Source organism: Lathyrus oleraceus, chromosome 5, assembly GCF_024323335.1.
Source record: "Lathyrus oleraceus cultivar Zhongwan6 chromosome 5, CAAS_Psat_ZW6_1.0, whole genome shotgun sequence".
Classification (NCBI taxonomy): domain Eukaryota; kingdom Viridiplantae; phylum Streptophyta; class Magnoliopsida; order Fabales; family Fabaceae; genus Lathyrus; species Lathyrus oleraceus.
Window position 1 is genome coordinate 37,988,702 of NC_066583.1, and position 21,457 is coordinate 38,010,158.

Consider the following 21,457-nt stretch of genomic DNA (forward strand, 5'->3'; position numbering starts at 1 on the left):
ACTAAATTTATAAGGTTAGAATGTAAGGATCGTAATTGAACCGATAATCCGTACAATTGTTCGTAGAAACACTTAAGGGCTATTTTAACTTTCAACTTAAGTTTTCCCGCACTTCAATTCCGTTGGGTAAGATCGAAAGTCGTCCAACGTCTTTTTAAACTTAATTGTTTTTAACTATTTCAAAAACAGCGAAAGCGCTTTGTTTAGTTCATTAGGAGGTTTTAACATTAAGGAGAAAAGAGATTTTAAAACTATTTTCGGACGCGTTTATAAGTTTAGAGTCTGGTTCGTGAGAACCTCTTTTGGTTAAGAAATCCAGGTTATAATACTTTTCAACTTAGTCGAGATACTATATTTCTTAAAAATAGGTTTACTACTCTAACGCAATGCGCGCCTTTTTATAAGTGACAATAAGAGGGTTTGATTAGGGAGTACAACTTGGTTCTGAATACGCGAAAGCGACAGTTCCTGTTAAATTAGTTCTTTTCAAAGTAGGAAACACTGCCCATAAGTAACTCTACTAGCAAGTACTTGGATTATTAATTAATTACGAGAATTACATTCAACCCTGTCTTTATTAATTAAATTTATTTCAAAACTTTACTCTTCATTGCACACTACAAAAACACCTATTTCGATTGCCTTTGATAAACACAATAACAATAGATAACGATAGATTGACACTTGGTCTCTGTGGATTCGACAATCTTTTATATTACTCTGACGCGTTCGTATACTTGCGAACCCCGCATCAAGTTATTGACCGCATCAAGTTTTTGGCGCCGTTGCCGGGGACCAATTTCGTCAAATTTCATTTTCCTGTTGTTATATCGTTTAGACTTAGGCTATTTCCCGCCGGTCAATGCGAAGAACTCGCAGTACCGGAAGTTTAAGCTTAGTATACCCTCTGGCGGAACCTGAACATTATGCTCGCGCACGTTTATTCTTTCATAGAATTAAGAGAGCTATGGACGAAGATCAAAACCAAAGACCTCTTAAGGACTTTGCTCAACCATCTAATGAAGAACCTAGTTCTAGTATAGTAAACCCAACCATACCAGCCAATAATTTTGAACTTAAACCCTCCCTGTTGCAACTAGTGCAACAGAGACAATTCGCGGGTCTCGCTACCGAGAACCCAAACCAACATTTAAAAATATTTCTTCAATTAGCAGATACTTTTAAAACCAATGGAGCTTCTCCTGAGGCAATACGTTTAAGATTATTCCCTTTTTCCCTTAGAGATAAAGCCCTATCATGGTTAGATTCCCTTCCACCCAATTCCATTACGACTTGGGATAACCTTAGGAGAGTTTTTCTTGCTAGATATTTTCCCCCGAGTAAGACCGCCGTTCTTCGAAACCATATAACTAGATTTACCCAAAACCAAGGAGAATCGATGTTCGAAGCTTGGGAGAGATATAAAGAGTTATTACGAGCATGCCCATATCATGGTTTAGAAAATTGGTTAATCATTCAAACCTTCTATAATGGACTTCATTACAACACAAAGATGACCATCGACGCTGCCGCAGGCGGTGCTCTGATGAACAAACCTTATCCTAAAGCTAGTGCCCTCATCGAAGATATGGCTCAAAACCATCAATCATGGGGAGTCGAACGAGCGACAGTTGAGAAGAAGGAAGCCCAAGGAGGAGTGTATGAACTAAGCTATATAGACATGATGCAAGCTAAAATGGACGCATTAGCCCTCAAAGTTGAGCATATGTGCATAAACCCGAATACTGTAGCCGCAGTTTCGTCGGATTGTGAGATATGTGGAACCCAAGGACACCAATCCGCAGAATGCAGTCTATTAAACGAAACCCACTCTGAGCAAGTGAACTACACCCAAGGGAACCCATATTCGAATACCTATAACCCTGGATGGAGGAATCACCCGAACTTCTCCTATAAAAACAATAACCCTATTCAAAATAATGCACCTCCGAGATCTAGTTATCAAGCCCCTAGATCTAATCAACCTATGCAACCTGTACCACCAAAACCGAGCCTTGAGAAAATTATGGAAAATTTTATCACCGCTCAAACCCAACAAAACAAGGAGTTCATGAACCAAAACATTCATGTTAACGAACTGATTACTCAGTTAGGAACCAAGGTTGACCAAATAGTTACTCATACCAAGATGCTTGAAACCCAGATCTCTCAGGTAGCTTTAAACCAATCCCCTCATACCACACCTGGAGGACAGTTCCCTGGACAACCTCAACAAAATCCGAGAGGACAAGCCAATGCCATTACCCTACGAAGTGGGAACGCTTATGATGAGCCACCAAACCCTAGATTGAATGAACCCGGAACTTCTAAGGAATGTACCAAACTCCCGGACGAAGTAAAGGAACCAGAGGAATCTGAAAACCAAGAAGGTCGAGAAAAAGGAGAAGAACCTAAAGATAAAACTTACGTACCACCCCCGCCATATAACCACCTATACCATATCCGCAAAGACTCAAACAAACCCAGATCAATAAACAGTATCAAAAATTTATTAAAGTTATAGAAAAACTTCATGTAGAAATCCCTTTCACATAAGCCATTACCCAAATACCTTCTTATGCAAAGTTTCTCAAAGACATCCTTACCAACAAACGTAGACTTGACGATCCGAAGCCTTTGGAAAGTAATGTTATTTCCGAGGACAAATTAGCAAAGAAAGATAAAGATCCTGGAAATTTCTCCATTCCTTGCCTTTTGGGTAATCATGTCATCGAAAAAGCTTTTCTAGACTTAGGAGCTAGTGTGAGCCTAATGCCTTTAGTGGTTTGTGAGAGGTTAAACTTAGGAGAATTACAGCCCACTAAGATGTCACTTCAGTTAGCCGATAGATCTGTTAAATATCTGATAGGCATTTTAGAAGATCTTCCTGTTAGGATAGGTCAGCTGTTTATCCCTACTGATTTTGTTGTCATGGACATCAAAGAGGACAATGATATACCAATCCTTCTAGGTAGACCATTCTTATCGACTGCAGGAGCCATAATAGATGTCAAGAAAGGAAAGTTGACGTTTGAGGTAGGTGACGAGAAAATAGAATTTATACTTTCGAAATTTCTTATGGCACCTGTGATGGGAGACTCGTGTTATGCCTTAGATATCATTGATGAATGTGTTAGAGAATTAGAACAAAAAGAAATTATAAAAACAATTAGTTACCATCAACTCTCATAAAGGAAGATGATAACTTTAAGAAACCCTACATCGATGATAACCTTTACGAATGTTTATCCCTTACCCCAGATCCTATGTCGTGCCCTAAGAAACCAACCTTAGAACTTAAGGAACTGCCTAAGAACCTGAGATACGAGTTCCTCGATGAAAAGATGAACCGTCCAGTTATAGTTAGTGCTACCTTGAGCCAAAAGGAAACGAACCAACTTTTAGATGTTTTACGAAGATATCCCTCAGCCTTAGGATATAATATCTCTGACCTGAAAGGTATAAGCCCATCCGTATGCATGCATCGGATTTCGCTCGAAGAAGATTCAAAACCCTCTAGGGAACATCAGAGAAGAATAAACCCTATAATGAGTGATGTTGTTAAAAAGGAAGTTCTTAAGTTACTTGAGGCAGGTATAATCTACCAGATCTCGGATAGTAAGTGGGTGAGCCCTGTGCATGTAGTACCTAAAAAGGGAGGCATCACAGTCGTGCAAAACAATAAAGGCGAACATGTAGTAAAACGTTTAGAAGGAGGATGGCGGATGTGTATAGATTATAGAAAATTAAATAAAGCAACTAGGAAGGATCATTTCCCTTTACCATTTATAGACCAGATGTTGGAGCGTCTAGCCAGACACTCTTACTTCTGTTATCTAGATGGATACTCTGGATTCTTCCAAATACCTATCCATCCCGAAGATCAAGAAAAAACTACCTTTACATGCCCTTATGGAACTTTGCCTACAGACGAATGTCGTTCGGCCTCTGTAATGCCCCAGCTACTTTCCAACGCTGCATGATGTCAATATTTGCAGATTACCTAGATGGTATCATGGAAGTGTTTATGGATGATTTCTCGGTTTGCGGATTTGATTTCCACAATTGTCTTGCTAACCTTGAGAAAATCCTGGAGAGATGCGTGGAGATGAACCTCGTGCTAAACTGGGAAAAATGTCATTTCATGGTAACCGAAGGAATAGTTTTAGAACATATAGTTTCTGAAAAAGGCATAGAGGTAGATAAAGCTAAAATAGAAGTTATAGAAAACCTAAAACCCCCAAAAACCATCAGAGAAGTCCGAAGCTTCCTTGGACACGCTGGATTCTACCGGCGTTTCATTAAAGACTTCTCCAAAATAACTAAACCTTTAACCGGACTTTTAATGAAAGATGTTGAATTCATTTTTGATGAAAAATGTAATGACGCATTTAATCTTTTAAAGCAAGCATTAGTATCTGCACCCATTATGAAACCACCTGATTGGTCAGAACCTTTTGAGATAATGTGCGATGCTAGTGATTACGCAGTTGGAGCCGTTCTAGGACAAAGGAAAGATAAAAAATTACATGCCATTTATTATGCCAGTAGAACCCTAGATGCTGCCCAACTTAACTACGCAACAACCGAAAAAGAATTACTCGTTGTAGTTTTCGCTATAGACAAATTTAGTTCTTATCTAGTAGGAGCAAAAATTATAGTTTACACCGATCATGCTGCCATTCGTTACCTATTAAGTAAAAAAGATGACAAGCCCGGGTTACTCCGATGGATTCTATTACTACAAGAGTTTGATTTAGACATAAGAGATAAAAAAGGCACTAAAAATGTAGTAGCCGATCACCTTTCTAGGCTGGAACATCTAAAACCTGAACTAGTACCCATAAATGATGACTTCGCCTATGATAGACTGATCGCTAGAGTAGAAACCATTGAAGATAATAACCTAGATCCTTATGAGCAACCCCAAAATTCCTAAGCAATAAGTAACGTACCCTGGTATGCAGATTTCGTTAATTACCTAGCTGTTGATATAGTACCCCCTGATCTTGACTACCACCGCAAGAAGAAATTCTTCCACGATGTGAGAAACTTCTATTGGGATGAACCGCTCCTTTTCAAAAGGGGTAAAGATGGCATTTTTCGCCGTTGCGTTCCAGAAGAAGAGGTAAATAGTATTATCGAGCATTGTCATTCTGCACCTTATGGTGGACATGCGAGCACCTCTAAGACATACGCCAAGATTCTTCAAGCTGGCCTATTCTGGCCTACCATGTGGCGTGATGTCTATGCTTGCATTGTCAAATGTGATAGATGCCAACGCACTGGAAACATTTCAAGACGTGATGAAATGCCCTTAAGAAACATTCAGGAAGTAGAACTCTTTGACGTATGGGGTATAGATTTCATGAGACCTTTTCCACCATCCTTAGGAAATAGTGTTAGACTATGGCACGGATCTAGAAGGGGGGGTTGAATAGATCCCAATTAAAAACTTGAGTCGGCGCTACCAATTTAAAAGAAAAATTGGTTTTAAAAATTGTTTTAGGTGCGGAAGCGGCCGAGGAAAATTTAGTCTAAAACGAACCGTTATTGGAAAACCGGATATGCGTTAAGCTAATGGATAAGTGATAAATTGAGATACAAGTTGCTACACTAATTGCACAATCAATGATATAATTCACTAACTAGCAAGCCTAGTTCCAATGAATCAAGACACCAAATTAAACTGATGCAAACTTAAGACAACTTTGGCTTAAGCAAATTTACAAACACTTGGTGTGCATAAACACTCCAAGTGATATTTGAGTTGAGTAAGTAATTCAATTTATCCTAGTACAATATATTATTGTACTTAGTATTCAAACAGCAGTTTTAATCTCTTACTCAACTTATATCAAAGTTTGGGAAAATTGCTTAAACTAAAATCACTTAATTTTTAAGCTGAAAAACAGATTATGCAAAAAATTAAAGAAGACGCAGATTTGATGAGGCAGTTCCCCCGCCGTCCTCGCTTCGGGGTACGTCTGCCCTCAATTCTAAAAATAGAATTGAGATGATTAATTAGATATCACCTGTGAGATTTAATCTTTTTTTTACAAGGATTGCAAAGTATGTAAACAACAGAACTTCCAATGTGTTGAATGATACTTCTTATCCTTGCTCCTTGATTCAAGATGAATCAAGACCTTTGATTGTTGATGTTGGACCTCCGTTTCCTGCCACTCGTTGAGGAACCTTCCGTTCTTCAACCCCTTGGCCCGGCTGATCACGAACACGAACGAATCAAACCCGAATCCTTCACTACACAAACACCGAATCCGCTACTAAACTGATGAAGACGTTCTCTTATCAGTCACCTTCGCTCAGCTGAATGTTAATGAAGCAATTCGTCCAAAAACCCCCAAACCCGAACCGATATTGGAGGATAAAACCCTAATGGTTTTATTCAAGAAAGAACCTGCCAAGACTTCAACTCTAACCCGATTCTCCAATCGCAGCTACGAACCTTATCACCTTCAAACTATCACGAATCACATCAAAAGTTATTGTGTGCAGTTGATGTATTGTGAACTGTTGAAGATGAAGATGATGACTCTTTGACACCTTTTTCACTCTTTCTTGTTTCCTTGAACACTTGAATACAAATTGACAAATGTTAGTTAATAGAAGTGTTTTGACTTCTATATATAGTAACAGACAAAACCAAACAAACATAACAGAATTTTAAACAGTTGAAATAACTCAGAAAACTGAGTTGGCGCGCGAACGGTCGACCATAGGTCGGCGTGCGCTGACCCGTGGGGCATGCGCCGACCCTTATGGTCGACTCAAACATTTCATGCGCTGACCCGTGGATAGCATCACTATGCCATGCGCTGACGTGTGGTCGACTCAAGGGGTTTATGCGCCGACCCGTGAGCTATGCGCCGACCCTATGGTCGACGCAAGCAGTTTTGCGCTGACCATCCTCCAGTTTGGGCTGAGCTTTGCGCTGACCCGTGAGCTTTGAGCTGACCCCTATGGTCGACTCAAAGCTTTCAAATCTGCAAAAAAAATGTGATTTGTGATTTTCATGCATTTAGTCATGATCACACTTTGTCTACATGTTTTTAATGATTATAGTAGATTTAGAGGAACGTAGAAAAGGATATGGTGGGTAATGTGTTGCATTTGTTTGTAGACGTGCATGATGGTCTTTTGTCATCATCGAAACTTGATATCGTATGTTGTATGACACTTTGTCTTTACATACTCCCCCTTTTTGATGATGACAACCTGTATAAATCAACGTGACAAACAGCATGCGGTATTGACACATTTTGCACACTCCCCCTTTCTTTTGTAATCTAAGGCTATTTGCAGAAAGCGAAAGCGACTGTTAGTTGTGGACATTTTGTCAGACTGTTAGTTGTGGACATTTTGTCAGCACTTTTCTCCCCCTTTGACAACATCAAAAAGAGAGACAGAGTGATTATTCAAGATAACAACGAAAAATTCACAGGTAGTAGCAGAGATATAGATACCAACGAAATAATATCACACTTATATCATTTCTTATCAATAGTCATTAATTAAAAGGAGAAAATACATAAGGAAATTACGGTTGCATAAACAGGCAAAGCAGAGAAAAACAGGAATACATGCAAAACAACAAGCAACATGTAATGTGCATATGAAGGGCTATTGTCTTAAGTGACGGTGGCCGGGATGGTAGCAGACGCTTGGGTTTCTGCTAGGGTCAGCCAGAGTTTCTAGGTAATCACAAACACCTTCCAGATGCCTAAGACTCCCGGTGACATTCCGATCCAAATCTGCATACCGTTCATTTAGGCTTGTGGAGAGGTTGTCGAGCCGCTCATTTTGGGTTTGAAGTTGACTGTTAATTTGAGCAAGTCGGTCATCCTGGGATTGCATGAAGGATTGTTGGGCAAGTTGCATGCTTCGCATCATCTCCAACAGCTCTGAAGAATCAGCTTGATGTGGAGGGGATGGAGGAAATTCTTCCTCAACTTGGTGATACGGCTGGTAAGATTCACGTTGAGTTGTCCAGCCCGTATGTTGCCATTCCCCCCAGCCACCCCATCGTGAAACATCTTCTTCATATGTATCCGGCTGCTGTACCCAAGCAGAGCCGGAGTAGTCATGCGTGCCAACGGGTGAAGGACTGTCGTCTCCACCATTGTAAGCAGCATCGTGCCTAGCTTCTTCTTCTTCTTCTTCTTCTTCTTCGTCATTTTCCACTTCATCGTCTTGTTCTTCGCTTTCATCACTGTCAGCCCTTGGAGGAACGTATCCTCTTCTAACAAACTTATATTTTCTCCGCTCCTTGCACCAAATATATCCCATCATAGACATGGTTTTTGTGCTAAACTCTTTGTCAGGTGAGATTGATGTGAACGGGAAAGACGGATGATTAACATTGGTTGCAGTAAGGACTTCTTGAATGAATGATCCGTAGGCAAGAGCAGTCCCTCGTCCGGAATCATGTAGATTATACATTCTACTAGTAATGTAGTATGGCCAGTTGATTTTTATCTTATTTTTCAGAATGTAAATCAAATGAACCTCGGGCTGTTCGACTCTGGAGAGACCGCCCTTCTTCGGCCGCAGGATGCGTGAGACAACCCACTGAAGAATCCTTTCTCCGGCGTTCAGCTTGCCGGCAGTGACGGTTCGTGGGAACAAGTCACTTTGCACATACTCATCAGAATATGGCCGTTCCAACATGTCATTTAATGCACTCTTAAACTCATAGCCATCTATGTGGTGAGAGTCAGTCACCTCAGGTAGAGGATTTCCAGCATCATCCACATACATGTCAAAATACTTGTTCTAGAAATTTGATTTAATCGATACCTTTGTAGAGCCAACTCTGGAGGAAAGCTTGTGCCCGCGAAAGTTCTCATGAAGACCGGCGTAGAAAACACGGACAAGGTCTTCACTGTATTTGGTGTTGCACTCCAAGAAGTTGATGAAGCCTTGATGCTGCAACAGAGCCAAGATTTGAGCGAGGTGCATGCGTTCAGCGGTAAGTTTGTAGAACGCATGTTGTTGCACAACTCCTCGTTTACCTATATCTTTGTTGAAAATTTCGACACGAGCGGGTGGAACGAGTGATACAGCAGATACGGGAAGAGATGCAGCGGATGATTCTCGGGATCTTTTGCCGGAAGGTCTGCGTGATGAGGAAGCCATTTGAGTAGGTTTGAAACTGAGTGTTTGGATATAGAGAGAAGGTTTAATAAGGGTTTTGAGAGTGATCCTTCTAGAGATAGGTTTTTCCCAATTTATAGTGGAAAGGTTAGGGTTTTGGGAAGATGGAAGAGCAAAGAACAATAGCCACTAGGTAGATGCAAGTTACAAAGTAGTGGGTAGTTTGAAAGGTGATGGAATGTAAATGCACACTTAGTGATTGTGAATGCATGAAGGATGATTTAAAATTTTTCTGCAGAAACATGAAATTTTCGAGCGATGCGTCGACCATACCCCTGTATGCGTCGACGCATACTGTTTGATTTTTGAGAAAATGCAAAAATTATTTAATCATGCGTCGACCATAGCCCTGCTGCGGTCGACTCATACAGTTCAAATTTCCATTTTTCACTATTCAGCACATGCAATGACCAGTTTGATGCATAATTAACAGTTCATACAGCAATAAACAACCAAAGAGAGATATCAAATATATATATATATATATAAACAACATCATTATGAGATATAACTATTGTAGTTATGAGACTTAGCAGAGAGAGAGAGAAAGAGAGGAACAATATCACCTCAATGCCGGAGTGACTTAGTGAACGGTAGACTTGTGCTTACAACAACATAGATTTGTTAGAAGTACAAGATTAAAGTCGTATATGGAATTAGGTAAAGCAGTAGATTATAGTTCCCGTTCCGAAATATCGAGAATGCCAAGTTCTCGGCGGATATGAAAGAAAGGTTCAGTGGCTAGCGGCTTTGTGAAAATGTCCGCTAGTTGATTTTCAGTAGTGACATGTTCAAACACAATGTCACCTTTCTCTACATGATCCCGAAGAAAGTGGTGTCGTATTTCGATATGTTTGGTGCGAGAATGTAGCACAGGATTCTTGGATAGGTTAATGGCACTGGTGTTGTCACAAAAAATAGGAATACATTCAAGTTTGAGGTTAAAATCCAATAGTTGTTGCTTAATCCATAGGATTTGGGCACAACAACTACCGGCGGCAACGTATTCCGCCTCGGCGGTTGACAAGGCAACAGAAACTTGTTTCTTGCTATGCCAACTGACCAAAGAGTTTGAAAATAAGTGACAGGTGCCACTGGTACTCTTCCTATCCGATTTGCAACCGGCAAAGTCGGAGTCGGAGAAACCTACCAAGGAACAATCATTACCTTTGGAATACCATAGTCCATACTTCGGAGTACCAGATAGATATCGAAGTATCCGTTTAACGGCTTTTAAATGGGATTCCTTGGGACATGATTGATATCTTGCACACATGCATACGCTAAACATAATATCAGGACGAGAAGCAGTGAGATAGAGGAGTGAACCAATCATACCTCTATACCGTTTTACATCTACTTCCTTACCGTCTTCATCTTTGTTCAAGTTGGTACATGTAGGCATGGGGGTGTCTATGGCCTTAGCTTTTGCCATGTCAAATCTCTTGATAAGGTCCAAACAATACTTTGTCTGGCTCACGAAAGTTCCTTCTTTGAGCTGTTTGATTTGCAGACCGAGGAAGTATGTGAGCTCCCCCATCATACTCATCTCGAACTCGCCCTGCATAAGGTCAGAAAACTCTCTCACAAGATTCATGTTAGTAGACCCAAAAATGATATCATCTACATAAATTTGCACTAATATCAAGTGCTTTCCTTGACGTTTAATGAAGAGAGTTGTGTCAACCTTTCCTCTTGAGTATCCTTGATCGAGTAAGAACTTGCTTAGTCTCTCATACCAAGCTCTAGGAGCTTGTTTGAGGCCATACAAAGCCCTTTTCAGTTTATAAACATGATCAGGATATTCATGGGATTCGAAACCCGGAGGTTGTGCGACGTAAACTTCTTCATTTATGTGACCGTTAAGGAAAGCGCTCTTAACATCCATTTGGAATAGCTTAAAATCCTTTGCACAAGCGAAGGCAAGGAGAAGGCGTATAGCCTCGAGTCGGGCAACCGGCGCATAAGTTTCCTCATAGTCGATGCCTTCCTCTTGGTTATACCCTTGCGCGACTAAACGCGCCTTATTACGGGTTATTACCCCCGTTTTCGTCCAGCTTGTTCCTAAACACCCATCGGGTGCCGATTACTCGATGATCTCGCGGAGGAGGGACAAGGTCCCAAACCTCATTTCTGGTGAACTGATTAAGTTCCTCCTGCATTGATAAAAACCAGTGTTCATCGAGTAGGGCTTCTTTAGGGTTTTTAGGTTCCATCTGTGAAACGAAAGCGAAGTGATAACAGAAATTACTTAGCTTAGATCGAGTTGTTACACCCTTTGAGATATCTCCGATAATGTTGTCAATTGGATGGTCTTTGGAAGACTTCCAAGCTTGAGGAAGATCATCGTTTGAAGGCGGATGGTCTACCTCGGTTTCATCATGGTGTACATCTTTGTCCTCCTCAATTTTGACTATGTCGGGTTGATCAATCCCCGGCTCGCCACCTTTGAGTATGTCTTCGGTAGATGTACCTGCACCATGAAAAACACTACCCTTTCCGACGTTTCTCGGATTGGATTCATCAAAAGTAACGTGTACAGACTCTTCTACAGTAAGTAATCGCTTGTTGTATATTCTATATGCTTTGCTAGATTGAGAGTATCCGAGGAAGATACCTTCGTCGGCCTTGGAATCGAATTTCCCTAAGTTTTCCTTTCCATTGTTCAACACAAAACATTTGCAACCAAAGACATGTAGGTGAGAAACATTTGGCTTTCGCCCTTTTAAAAGTTCATTCGGTGTTTTGTTTAGAATGGGGCGAATGAGCACCCTATTCAAAACGTAACAAGCCGTACTAATGGCGTCAGCCCAAAAATATTTTGGTAAGCCACTTTCATTGATCATTGTTCTTCCCAATTCTTCCAAAATTCGATTTTTGCGCTCCACAACCCCATTTTGTTGAGGAGTACGTGGAGCGGAGAAGTTATGATCAATACCATGGTTACCGCAATATTCTTCAAATAAGTGATTTTCAAATTCACCTCCATGATCGCTTCTAATTGCAACAATGTTTGTATTTAGTTTATTTTGGGAAAGCTTAGCAAATCGTTCAAAGGAGGCGAATGTGTCACTCTTACTTACTAAGAAAATAGTCCAACAAAATCGAGAAAAGTCGTCCACTATTACGAAACCATAATAGTTTCCTCCTAGACTTTTAATCCTAGATGGCCCAAATAAATCCATATGGAGAAGCTCGAGAGGTCTCGTTGTTGAAACAATATTTTTGGATTTAAAAGAGATCCTCGTTTGCTTCCCCTTTTGACAAGCATCACAGAGGTGATCCTTGGTGAACTTAATTTTGGGGAGACCTAGGACTAGATCTTTTGAGACTACTTTGTTAAGTAAGTCAAAGTTAACATGTGCTAAACGCCTATGCCATAACCATGAATCTTCACTCATTGTTACCAGGCATTTGTCACTTGTTAACGATACTTCATTTAAGTCAAGCATATAGACATTGTTCACACGAAGACCATTAAACATGCTCTTCTTATCATCAGTATGTACAATTTTGCAACAATCTTTTGAAAATGATACATTGTATCCTTTGTCACATAACTGACTGATGCTAAGTAGATTGTGTTTAAGACCTTCGACAAGCAATACATCAGAAATAGTAGTGGAAGAGGGGTTACCTACACTACCTTTACCAAGTATTGCTCCACGGTTGTTGTCTCCATAAGTTACATATCCCTTCTTCTTAGCCACAAAGTCAATGAAGAGAGATATGTCTCCTGACATGTGCCTTGAGCATCCACTGTCGAGAACCCATCTTCTCTCGGTAGTCTCGAGGCATTGTACCTGTGATAAGATAATTAACAAGAGAAGGTACCCAATGGCTTATTGGGTCCTGAGTGGTGAGGAACAAAATGGTTGCATTTGGGCATCCATTGATAAATGCCTTTAGGAACCAAAAATCTCCTAAATCTACATTTAACAATGGAATGACCTTTCTTGCAACAATAAAGACAAGAGAACTTTTCATTTTGATTACTTTTGCTATCTTCATCCTTTATAACATATTTGTATTTTTGATATGGATTAACCATACTTTTTCGAAAATTAGTTTTATCAATAGCAAAAGTAATCTTGGGCTCAAGAGCCTTGTCAAGTTTGGCTTTTAGGTTTCTTACTTCACCTTGCCAAATGTAACAAGTATCACACCCAAAGTTCATCATTCTACTTTTAAGGTCCTCATAACTTGTTTTTGTGCTTTCCACTATAGAAGTTTTCAGTGCCTCAAGTTTCTTTTCGGATTGTTGAATTTTATGTTCCAAGTGCGAAAAAAATTTCTTATTTGAGGCAAGCCTTTTAAAGGCCTTTTTCGCTTCATAGTGTAAAGTGTCAAAAGCAGTTTGCAATTCATGATGAGACATACTAGAGGAATTTTTATATTTAGCATGTCGTACCTGTTTCTTCTTGTTCTTTTGATGAGCAGAGAGACATAGATTTGCATTTTCATCTTCATCACTAGAGCTTTCATCATCGGAGGAGTCGCTATCGCTTTCCCAAGCTATGTATGCCCTCCTTGGCTTTGATGGTTTCTTATGTGATTTGTATGAATCTTTTTCTTTTGTCTTTTTGTTCATCGGACAGTCCGGTTTGTAGTGACCCGGCTTTCCACACTTATAGCACGATCCTCTAGTTGTTTTTCCTTTTGAGTCATCATTTTTAGAGAACCTAGATTGCTTCCGGAAGTTTACTAAGTTCTTCTCGGAATGTTGGATGTCGTTCTTTCTCACGTAACGGTTGTAGCGTTTGACGAACAGCCCCATATCTTCACTCTTGTCCTCTTCTTCTTCGTCACTCGATGAATAATCACTTTGCTCTTTTGCTTGAGACTTTGAGGAGGAAGTTTTTAGAGCTATTGATTTCTTTTCACTCACCTTTGCTTTGTCTTTCTTATCTTTCTTTTCATGTTGTTCCAAGCTTAAGAGAACTTGTTCGTGCTCTTGTAGTTTACCGAACAATGTTGTCAAGTCCAATATGGTAAGATCATTTGCCTCTTTGATGGCGGTCACTTTCGGCTGCCATTCCCTGTTAAGACATCTTAAGATTTTATTAGTAGCAACATCATTGGAAATAGGTTTACCTAGTGAATGTAATCGATTGATTAGATGAGTGAATCTCTTTTGCATGTCGGCAATGGTTTCCCCTTGCTCCATGAAAAAGAGATCAAACTCTTGCGTTAGTGTATTGATTCTAGCCAATTTTACATCGTTCGTCCCCTCATGGGCAATTTGAAGTGAATCCCACATGGGCTTAGCAGTAGGACAATGGGATACACGATAGTATTCGTCTACCCCTAATGAGGAGATTAGGATATTTTTGGCTTTCCAATCATAGTTGTATTTCTTTTCATCATCATCGGTCCATTGTGCTTCAGGCTTAGGCACTATTTCATTATTCTCATTGGTCATGGTTATTTCAATTGGACCATTGAGAATAACATTCCATATTTTTCTATCTATGGAATTTATGTGCACCCGCATACAGTCTTTCCAATAACTATAATTTTCACCATTGAAAACGGGAGCTCTATTGTAAGCCCCTTTAGGTTCGTTAGCCATTTTCTATCAACGTTGTATTTTGAAGCACGGAGTGAACCGGAGCTCCTGATACCACTTGTTAGACTATGGCACGGATCTAGAAGGGGGGGTTGAATAGATCCCAATTAAAAACTTGAGTCGGCGCTACCAATTTAAAAGAAAAATTGGTTTTAAAAATTGTTTTAGGTGCGGAAGCGGCCGAGGAAAATTTAGTCTAAAACGAACCGTTATTGGAAAACCGGATATGCGTTAAGCTAATGGATAAGTGATAAATTGAGATACAAGTTGCTACACTAATTGCACAATCAATGATATAATTCACTAACTAGCAAGCCTAGTTCCAATGAATCAAGACACCAAATTAAACTGATGCAAACTTAAGACAACTTTGGCTTAAGCAAATTTACAAACACTTGGTGTGCATAAACACTCCAAGTGATATTTGAGTTGAGTAAGTAATTCAATTTATCATAGTACAATATATTATTGTACTTAGTATTCAAACAGCAGTTTTAATCTCTTACTCAACTTATATCAAAGTTTGGGAAAATTGCTTAAACTAAAATCACTTAATTTTTAAGCTGAAAAACAGATTATGCAGAAAATTAAAGAAGACGCAGATTTGATGAGGCAGTTCCCCCGCCGTCCTCGCTTCGGGGTACGTCTGCCCTCAATTCTAAAAATAGAATTGAGATGATTAATTAGATATCACCTGTGAGATTTAATCTTTTTTTTACAAGGATTGCAAAGTATGTAAACAACAGAACTTCCAATGTGTTGAATGATACTTCTTATCCTTGCTCCTTGATTCAAGATGAATCAAGACCTTTGATTGTTGATGTTGGACCTCCGTTTCCTGCCACTCGTTGAGGAACCTTCCGTTCTTCAACCCCTTGGCCCGGCTGATCACGAACACGAACGAATCAAACCCGAATCCTTCACTACACAAACACCGAATCCGCTACTAAACTGATGAAGACGTTCTCTTATCAGTCACCTTCGCTCAGCTGAATGTTAATGAAGCAATTTGTCCAAAAACCCTCAAACCCGAACCGGTATTGGAGGATAAAACCCTAATGGTTTTATTCAAGAAAGAACCTGCCAAGACTTCAACTCGAACCCGATTCTCCAATCGCAGCTACGAACCTTATCACCTTCAAACTATCATGAATCACATCAAAAGTTATTGTGTGCAGTTGATGTATTGTGAACTGTTGAAGATGAAGATGATGACTCTTTGACACCTTTTTCACTCTTTCTTGTTTCCTTGAACACTTGAATACAAATTGACAAATGTTAGTTAATAGAAGTGTTTTGACTTCTATATATAGTAACAGACAAAACCAAACAAACATAACAGAATTTTAAACAGTTGAAATAACTCAGAAAACTGAGTTGGCGCGCGAACGGTCGACCATAGGTCGGCGTGCGCTGACCCGTGGGGCATGCGCCGACCCTTATGGTCGACTCAAACATTTCATGCGCTGACCCGTGGATAGCATCACTATGCCATGCGCTGACGTGTGGTCGACTCAAGGGATTTATGCGCCGACCCGTGAGCTATGCGCCGACCCTATGGTCGACGCAAGCAATTTTGCGCTGACCATCCTCCAGTTTGGGCTGAGCTTTGCGCTGACCCGTGAGCTTTGAGCTGACCCCTATGGTCGACTCAAAGCTTTCAAATCTGCAAAAAAATTGTGATTTGTGATTTTCATGCATTTAGTCATGATCACACTTTGTCTACATGTTTTTAATGATTATAGTAGATTTAGAGGAACGTAGAAAAGGATATGGTGGGTAATGTGTTGCATTTGTTTGTAGACGTGCATGATGGTCTTTTGTCATCATCGAAACTTGATATCGTATGTTGTATGACACTTTGTCTTTACAAATAGGTACATCTTAGTAGCTGTAGACTATGTGTCTAAGTGGATTGAAGCTATAGTTGCACCCACGAACGACACTAGGGTAGTAATCAAACTATTTAAAAACTATATATTCCCTAGATTTGGAACACCGCGTTTAGTCATAAGCGATGGAGGATCACACTTTATATCGAGAATATTTGACAAACTTTTAAGAAAATATGGAGTTAGGCATAGAGTAGCAACACCATACCATCCACAAACTAGTGGCCAAGTAGAAGTATCTAATAGGGAGATAAAACAAATCCTAGAGAAAACTGTTTCTATTTCTAGGAGAGACTGGTCTCAGAAGCTTCAAGAAGCGTTATGGGCCTATAGAACCGCTTTCAAAACCCCTATAGGAACTACTCCTTATCAACTAGTTTATGGAAAATCATGTCACTTACCATTCGAATTAGAGCATAAGGCCTATTGGGCCATTAAAACTTTGAATTTAGACTACTTAGCCGCTGGAGAAAAGCGTACCCTAGACATTCATAAACTAGAAGAACTTAGGCAATCTGCCTACGAGAATGCAAAAATATATAAAGAGAGGACAAAAGCCTATCACGACAAAAGAATAGTAAAGAAAAACTTCAATATAGGCGATTCTGTTCTCCTTTTCAACACTAGGTTACGACTCTTCCCTGGAAAGCTACGTTCAAGATGGACTGGTCCATTCGAAGTATCCAAGATTCTGAGATCCGGAGCTGTAGAAATCAAGAACCAAACCTGTAGCCCATTCATTGTAAATGGACAAAGACCGAAGCTCTACGAAGGAGGAGACATTCCAGCATACTACTCGAGCCACGCCCTGATTGATCCACCAATTCCTACTACTACAGGTGTATAAATTCTAATCGCCAAGCTAATGACGTTAAACAAGCGCTGCGTGGGAGGCAACCCATGGTTTTTCTTTCGTTTTACTTTTTCGCATTTATTTACTTTTATTTTTATTTTTATTTTATTTCATCATATTTTGCATTGAGACTAAGATTTGAATGGTTTGTATTTTCAGGATCACTTTCTTAACTTTTACAGGATGCAGGATTTTGATGACATGCACGTGGCCTATAGAGATAATGCTCAGAGGGAGCGCTACATTGCTTTGTATCAGCGCCCTATGGCACCCACATGTTATCCTGATCAGCACTGTATGGAGGCACTGGGTATCGAGCCGAGTATCTGATTCCTTAGCCACCAGCTTCACTGGGACGAGTTTGCTGATGACTTGAGTAACACATATAGGAACCTGACTTTGGAGTTCCTGAGTTCATTCGACTATGACCCATATTCTGGACCAGATGGGTATGTTGCTTTCAGGCTTTTCGGAGTTGAGTATTCCTTCAGCCAGAAAGAGTTCGGCGACTTATTGGGTTTTCAGACCACTCCTGATGCTATCCCGGAGACACCTATGGGATATTTTCTGGGTAAGGAGGTGGAGAAGTTTTGGAGTGATATATCGGGTGGCGGAAGCCAAGATCCATCTACGCAGCTGTCTCATGTCATACATAACCCAGCCTTCAGATGCTTTCAGATGATATTAGCACATTCCTTCATGGGAAAGCCGGATGCAGAGACACTACTGAGTGAAGAGGAGATCTTCCTATTATTTTGTGCATCCCAGTCTCGCCCAGTAGCATGTGGGAACTTTTTATTATATAGTCTTAACGGTATCTCCAGATCCACCGGAGGAGTCATCCGTGTTGGCGGAATCATCACTCAGATTGTTGTCGCTTTAGGTTTGTCTCGCAAGCTGTTACATCTTCGGACCTACTGTGGGTACACGACCGTGGACATCGACTTCTGTTTGACCAGAGGATTGATGAGGAGAGCCTCAGTCGAAAAATGTGGTCTTACCTGATCAAGAAGAAAAGTGAAGTGATTGAGGTATTTTCCAGGTTTAAATCTATGGTCGAAAGACAGAGCGGTTGAAAGATCAAGATTTTGAGGACTGATGGTGGTGGAGAATATGTGTCGAAAGACTTCGATGTATTATGTGTGAAAGAAGGGATTGTGTATAAGTGGTACCACCCTACACTCCACGGCAGAATGGAGTCCCAGAAAGGAAGAATAGAACCATTATGAATATGGTTAGAAGTATGTTGAAAGGAAAGAATCTACCCAAAGAATTATGGGGAGAAATTGTGTCGACTACGACATATATCCTGACAGATGTCTGACGAAGAATCTAGAAGGAATCACGTCAGAAGAATGTTGGTCTGGTGTCAAGCTTAGCTTGAGTCATCTGTGGGTGTTTGGATCTATAACATATAGACATGTGCCAGATCAGTTGAGAAGAAAACTTGATGACAAGTCGAATCAGATGATCCTGATAGGATATCATTCAACTGGAAGATACAAGTTGTTCGACCCAGTGAATAAGCAAGTGGTGATCAGCAGGGACGTGATCATAGATGAGCTTAAGGAGTGGGATTGGATTGAGAATGTCAAGAAAGATTCTGTGAGAATCTTTTATGATGAACCAGCTAGTGAAGTCGAAAGAGAAGTTCGATAGGAAGTGAAGGTGAGAAAAAACAAGAAAGGGGGGGTTTGAATTGTTTGGAAAAATAAGCGCTTTTTCAAAATGAAAATCACACAAGGATTTTATACTGGTTCGCTTATAACACAAAGCTACTCCAGTCCACCCGGCCGAGGTGATTTCGCCTTCAACAAGGACTTAATCCATTAATCTTGAAAGATTGATTACAAACAACGTCTAAGAGAAAGATCTCTTAGTCCTCTCAAGTATACAGACTACACAGAGTCACTTGAGGAAATAAACAAATAATGAATGAAAGATTTATGTAATCTAGAGTGCTTCTAAGAAAGAAAATATTACAATAGTAAGAACAAGGTGATTCACGTTATAAGCAAAAGCTTCGTGAGGATTTAGAGAGCAAGAATGTTTTCTTGTGCGTTGATGTTTCAGTATAATTTCTGCTTGTATGTGTTGTATCTTACTGAATGTTGATTTGCAGTCCTTTATATATAGAAGTGAGGTAGTAGTTGAAACTGATGAGTAATGAGATGAATTTACGCCATAGCATAAATAGCTTCTGCAGGATAACTTTTTCTCCTTGAAATGACTACTTACCACATATGGTACCTTCTTTATTGAAATTGGAGATTAACGTCTCTTTCTGTTTTAGGAAATCCATTTGCAAATCCTTACTTGACTTTAACGTTACTCTTTCATAATTAGCAATTCCATGATCAGAGTCTTCATGTTTCTGGAGATCTTGGAATCTGCTATCTAGCTTCTGATGTTGATCTTTTGAGTTCTGATGATTCTTCAGATAGTGCCAAGAGCTTCTGAAGTTTGACATACTGTTGTTCAGAATCAGAACTTCTAGAGCGTACTTCTTGTTCAGATGCTTCTGATACTTTGCTGTTATGCTCAGAGTTAGACTTTCTTGAACTTGTTTCCACTTCAGATGCTTCTGATCATTTGAGAATTTGTATCTGATCTGGTTTTGTATCTGATGACATCATCAGATTTCTTCCTTCTTTCTTTAGAATCCTGCACACTTAGAAACTTTACGTTAGGGTGTCATTTTTGGTTTCATCCTTTGTTATCATCAAAATCAAGGAATCTGTTGTAGAACAATTTTTGTTCTTACAATCTCCCCCTTTTTGATGATGACAAAACAAACTTAATTAGCAGATGAAACATGAATAATATCAGATCAGATAGATAAGAGCTCCCCCTGAGTTAGTGCTAGGGAGTTCAGAAATTCTTACCAGAGCTTCCAAGCGATGAAGTTTCTAGATACCTTCTGCAGTTTCTTAAGTCTATTGTTAGATAAATTTAATTTAAGAAAAAATATGTTGCAGAGTGCTTAAGGTATTTAGACAATATTTTCATCAGAGCTATTAATGACTTCTCCCCCTTTTTGTCAGAATCAAAAAGACATAGTGAAAATAAATAAATTTAGAGAAAAACTTGTATTCAGATAAAAGCACAAAGGCAACAAGAACATGAAAACATCAGAAAACAAAAGACAAAACAACAGGCAAACAAAAATCCTAAGTGTCTAGGGGTTCGGAGGCGGAGGCATTCTCTGAAGCAACATAGCAAGCATGTTCTGGATGTTGTCGTTGACAGTATCTTGCTTGTCCATTCTGGCCCGGAGTTCATTCTGATCTTGCTTAAGTTCTTTCAGCGTTTGGAGAACCATAGGGATAACAGAAGAGGACTCCCCCAGAGTCAGAGCCTGCTGTGCTTCAGCAGCGGCCTGTGCTTCAGCTTCTGCAGCAGCAGCAGCATCTGCCAGAGCCTTAGCTTCAGCTTCCTTTTCCCTTAGGATTTCAGCTTGACGAGCCTTTTCTTCTTCCAATCTTCTGGCTTCTTCAGCTTCTCGCGCAAGTCTCTCTTCCTCTAGCCTTATGGCTTCCTCAGTAGCTTCTCTGGCAAGTCTTTCCTGGAGTCTTGCCTCAGTATCTCTGATGTAGCCATTTCTGACTTGTTCAGAGATGTTCTTCAGTCTAAAAGCCTCAGAGGTCATCCAGCCAATGACTCTGTTCCAGTGTGTCCTTACAGAGTCAGGATCATCACTGACTTCAGAGTGAGTGGTCAGAGACTTGACCTTTTGTACTGAAGCCCCTGCTACCAGCATGATGGCTTCCTCAAGGGTAGGTACAGAAAGGTTTGGTTCAGAGGTTTGGGGTGAAGATGTTGGAGGGCTGAGATTTAATGTGAGAGGTTCAGATTCTGCTTCAGGTTCAGATCTTTGGGGTGAAGCGTAAAGAGGGTTTAAGTCTAAAGGTTCAGTTTCAGTTTCTGATTCAGGTGCAGCAGAGGTGTTTGGTGGGTTGATATCAG

At 40.1% G+C, this 21,457-nt stretch overlaps 1 non-coding gene across 1 annotated transcript; it reads right to left on the bottom strand.

Moving 5' to 3' along the window:
- Nucleotides 1-1,351: 1,351 nt before the first annotated feature.
- LOC127089174 (small nucleolar RNA R71) lies at nucleotides 1,352-1,458 on the bottom strand. Its single transcript, XR_007790945.1, has one exon. It is a non-coding gene; the product is annotated as a small nucleolar RNA R71 (small nucleolar RNA).
- Between the last annotated feature and the right edge of the window lie 19,999 nt (nucleotides 1,459-21,457).